Raw genomic sequence first — 5591 nt, 5'->3', positions numbered from 1 at the left:
CAGAGTCACTTGTTTCGAAGCTGATCTTCCAAAGCTGAGATTTATTTCTTCAAATATTGGTAACAAACCTGCAGCTTTTCAAGTAATCAGACATTGCTTAAAGTAATTTTATTTCAATTGAAAAGTATTACCGGACAGGTTGCCCATATCAGTACATGTATTCTCCGGCATAACCTAACCAATAGAATTTTCTTTTCATGTTTTTGCTCATGGCTGAACTGGAATAACCATGGACAATCCACTATAGTAGCAGGTGAAGTGTTGCAGAGATTAATTACCACCATTGAGAAGGTACACCTTGTTTCTGGTGTATACTTCATTAGTTTCAGTCTGTAGTCAATGCATCTTACTCTGCCTTTGCCTACTACACTGAAGAGCTGCGATGTCATCATCAGTTTTTGCTCCCTCTTTAGATACTTTCTAACTGCAATCAAACTTTTGTATTTTATATTTGCACAAAGCAGAAATCTCTTTAAGTAGTTTTGCTGCGGGTTGGTTGCATTTTGGATTAGACCATGCTGGTTCCTAGCAGTCCTCGGCTGGGTCTAACATCCAGAAAGATTTAATGCCAGTTCATGCTATCATACTTAATGCTAGGCCAGTTCGTACTGTCTAATATACATATATATACCATATGTATGTGCATTTGTGTGTGTATCTATGTAAATACATACATTTAGACTAAATAGAAAAGGAAGTATAGCTTAAGCCTGAAATAACTTGTTGCACCGTTTTATTTGTTACAGTTTATTTCTGATGAACATTCAAAATAGTTTAACTCTGATTCTTAAATTAGTGTCTATATATCGCAGGGGTTGGAGTAGATGACCTTTGAAGGTCCCTTCCAAGCCAAATCATTGTATGATTCTATGATTCTGCACAATAAACCAGAATACGTTTCTAATTTATATTCAGCTGGAAAGATGTTCAATAAATCAGAAAAAAACCCTACTCTATTTGAAAGAAGTTTTCTCTCTCCCTTTGCTAAAGTGCAAGAGAATGCTGCTTAAATGAAGCATGCAATTTTAATCAATTGTACCCTAAGAAAAGGAGACAAACAGCTGCTGCCTCTTAATTGGCGAATGTCTTCACCAATGGACTCATCATTTATTCACTGCTTTCAGTTCAGCCTTAAATTCTGTAAATAAAGGTATCAAATCACCATGCAATTGGACTGCCTGCACATTTGCAACTGAGCAGCGCAGATAATGCATGAAGGATTTATTTCCAAAGACAAATTTATGACCTTCACCCTCAGAGATTCATTTATTTTCATCTAATAATCACATTTCCTCTGAAAGGTCAGATCTCTTGTGTGAAATCCAGGGAAAAACATATTTAATCTCCCTAGCTAAAAGATGGATTTCTTGTTACAAATTATACCAGACTGTGAAGATTTCCCCACTCTGAAAAAGGGGTCTTGTGTAGAATCCACTTCCTGTGGGTTAGAAGGGACCTACAGTGGTCACCCTGTCCAGCCTTCTGCTCAGATCAGATCTAGCGATGGCAGGTTGCTCAAGGCCTTGTTCAGTTGAGTTTTGGAGCGTTCGAAGGACTGAGATCCCACATGTTCTCTGTGCTCCATTTCCAGTGTTTTACCACATCATGGTAAAATAAAGTGATATTAGTGATAAAAAATGAAGTTATAACAGTTTCCTGATCTCAAGTCAGAACCTCCCATCATCCAAGGTGAAAGCGTTACCATCCGTCCTTTCATTGTGCACCCGGGGAGGGGTCTCTTCACCTTCTCTGCACCTTCTCTTCAGTAGCTGAGGGCAGCCATTCTTTCTTTTTAGCTCTTCTCTACAGGTCTTCATTTAGCTGTATTTATGTTCCACAAGCTCTCTGATACTTTAATTTACAGCTTCTCTTTTGGGTTGTGATTTTGTCCTACTCCCTCTTTCTGACTGCTCATTTGCAGGTCTGCAGTGAAGTTGCAGATTTTCAGGGAAGTATAAAATAGAGAAATAGAAGACTTCAACTTGACAAAAGTTCGAGTGTTTTCTTCTTTCCTTCCTGCTCTTTCGTACTTTTTCTCTTATCTTGTTCCCTTCTGTATCTCCTTTACTCCTCCATGCAAGTAATTTTCTCACTGTGCTCAGTTGTAATGTTCTTATCTTTTGTTTTGCCCTTGTCTCTAGGTTTGTTCTTCACATTTTGGATTTGCAACTTGATTCTTTGAGCCTTCATTCTCCTTGTTTCCCCTTTTGGTGCATGCAGTGGCTGTTGGGGGATGCTCTACATGATTCTGGGACTATGTAAGTATTGTCTGTCTACCTGAAAAACATTTGCTTTGGGTTTCCTAGCTAAAACACAAAGAACTATAAAATGCAAAATCCAAACATAAGCTCTACTAAAATAAAAAGTTAAAATTAATTGGTGAGCAAAAGGATACAAATGCTTCATTTGATCTTATTTATTTCCTTTGGAGGGTATTTTTAAGACACAATGAAGCCATTTCAAAGCCTCCAATGAAGGCCGTATCTGAAATATTTCGTCATATTAATGATATAAGATCTTATCACAGCTTTGGATAATACATCAATAATACTTACTTGGAGCATTGTGTTCAGTTTTGGTGTCCTCAACATAAAAAGGACATGGAACTGTTGGAACAAGTCCAGAGGAGGCCACGAGGATGATCAGGGGCTGGAGCACCTCCTGTATGGAGACAGGCCGAGAAAGTTGGGGCTGTTCAGCCTGGAGAAGAGAAGCTGCGTGGAGACCTCAGAGCAGCCTTCCAGTATCTGAAGGGGGCCTACAAGGATGCTGGGGAGGGACTCTTCATCAGGGACTGCAGTGACAGGACAAGAGGTGATGGGTTCAAACTGAAACAGGGGAAGTTTAGATTGGATCTAAGGAAGAAATTCTTTACTGTGAGGGTGGTGAGGCACTGGAATGGGTTGCCCAGGAAGGTTGTGAATGCTCCATCCCTGGCGGTGTTCAAGGCCAGGTTGGACAGAGCCTTGGGTGCCATGGTTTAGTGTGAGGTGTCCCTGCCCATGGCAGGGGGGTTGGAACCGGATGACCTTAAGGTCCTTTCCAACCCTAACTATTCTATGATTCTATGCTATACCATGAAATGTAGCTAACTGAAAACTGTGATATGGGTTCTGTTGTTGGAGTAAGCAAGCTGGAAACAAAAAGATACCAGAATATTGTATTAGGATATGTTGTTGTGCTTTAACCCCAGATGGCAATTCAGCCCCATGTGGTGGTCGCTTGCTCAATGCAACGGGATGAGGGAGAGAATTGGAAGGGTGAAACTGAGGAGACTTGTGGATTGAGATAAAGACAGTTTAGCAGGTGAAGCAAAAGCCATACATGGAAGTGAAGCAAAGCAAGGAATCCATTTTCCGCTTCCCATGGTCAGGCACATGTCCAGCCATCCCCAGGACAGCAGGGCTCCATCATGGGTAACAGAGACTTGGGAAGACACAAGTGGCATCACTTCCAATGTCCCCCTTTCCTTCTTCCCCCAGCTCTATATACTGAGCATGACTCCATATGGTGTGGGATATCCCTGGGGTCTACTGTCCTGGCTGTGTCCCCCAACTCCTTGTGCACTCCTAGTCTGCTCACTGGTGGGGTGAGGAGCAGAAAAGGCCTTGACTGTGTAAGGCTGCTCAGCAATTACCAAAACCACCTGGGTGTGATCAACATTATTCTAACACTAAATCCAAGACACAGCACAGTACCAGCTACTAGGAAGAAAATGAACTCTGTCCCAGCCAAAACCATTACAAATGTGAAGATTAATCATCCAGCAGCCGTAGCTCAGTACTATGCAACTAAAATGAATATGTCCCACTATGTTTTAGAAAAAGTGCTTTGTGCTTTAATTTCTGTAGGAGAACCAATGAATGGAGAACAATTCCATTGGCTGGTAGCATGAATGATTGGTTCTCCTATAGAAAGTAAAGAACAAGGCAGCTTCTGACATTCTTTGAGAAGGCTAAGCAAATGTTCTGGTCTAACAGAACAGATTCAGAAGTGTTAAATAGCATTATTATGTTATTTTAATGTTTTAATAATGGTGTTATTCAATATTCTGTAAATGTTATTTACATTATAATTACTATTATAATGGTAAAATACCATGAGTGACATGTTATTGTACTTTCCAAATTCAATTATCATTGTATCTTCTTTTGTATCAAGCTTAGCTGTTATATTTGCAAATTTTATCTAAAACTTACTCTTCAAGCATTCATTATTGAATGAAAAAGAGATGGAAGAATGGAAGTAGAAAAGACAGGTATAGTGTGAATCTATTTTCTGCATGATATATAGAGACTGTATAACACATAAACATTGCTGTATGTATCTAGAATCATATCAATATCTATATTAAAATATATAAGGTAGAATCACAGAATCCCAGCCTGGTTTGGGTTGGAAGGGACCTTAAAGCTCATCCAGCTCCAACACCTGCCACGGGCAGGGACCCCTTCCACTGGAGCAGCTTGCTCCAAGCCCCTGTGTCCAACCTGGCCTTGAACACTGCCAGGGATGGGGCAGCCACAGCTTCTCTGGGCACCCTGTGCCAGCGCCTCAGCACCCTCACAGGGAAGAGCTTCTGCCTAAGAGCTCATCTCAGTCTCCCCTCTGGCAGGTTAAAGTGCTTTGTATATCATTGCTTTTTCATATCTGGAGATTGTGATTTATAATTAGTTTAGATTATTAATTTTTGTCTTGGGTTTTCTGATATTTTCCAGATTTTGCTATATGTGTTGAAGATGAAAACAATTCAGTGCTCATTCAGACCCAGGGCTGGAGGTTGCCTTTCCCTTAGCCCCTGCGCATAGGATGCAGGTTCTCATCTGCTTGGTGTAAGCCACTTAGTTGAACATCCAGTGCATATGGCTGGATCTGGTTGAACTCGGGCTGAAGCCAATTAGAGTTTGCTTGCAGACTGTCTGGAGGGGGTGATGATTTCCAGCTAGAGAACTGATCTCAAGCAGCTGAGGGAGAATAGCCTTGTAGCTGTGTCTAGCACAACTCTGTGTCTGTGCCTTCGTGTCTGCCATGTTCACTGCAGGGCTTTGATAACCTGCCTTTGCCTCCGTTCTGAGCACTGAAAGTTGTGGGGCAGAAGTGATGTGTTTTAGATGGGATCTATAGAGAGGAAACTTTGTGTTCTTTGTGTATTTCTGGAGGTCTCTATGTGCTTAGCTCTAACCGTCAGTGATCTTCCCCCTTCACTCATCCCCATATGTATTCTTAGATTTGCAATGAAAGAAATCAAGCAAAATTTATATCTTTATTTAAAATTGGCTGCACCAAACTCTAGCAGACTTCCACACAACACAGGAGCTCAGCCAGGCAATCAGCAGGCACCATTTTCTGTCAGACCTCTCCCTGTCTGCAGAAAACCTGTTTCTCCATATTCAAAAGCAGACTCACTGTACACTGCACTGTGTGTCCTACTGCTCATCTTCACTTCTATCCCAAAAGAAGTATTATGCTGTTTTCATTGGAAGTCCAATATATAGTCAAATGCCAGTTTCTATTTGCTGTTGGTCAGTTTTTAAGTCCCTTTTGCTGAAGGATTAAAAAGCTGCAGTTAAATAGCTCAGGTCAGTGAGTTC

Source organism: Psittacula echo (assembly GCF_963264785.1).
Source record: "Psittacula echo genome assembly, chromosome: 6".
NCBI classification, from domain to species: Eukaryota; Metazoa; Chordata; class Aves; order Psittaciformes; family Psittacidae; genus Psittacula; species Psittacula echo.
The sequence above is the reverse complement of the archived record's forward strand: the minus strand, read 5'-3'. Positions refer to the sequence as shown.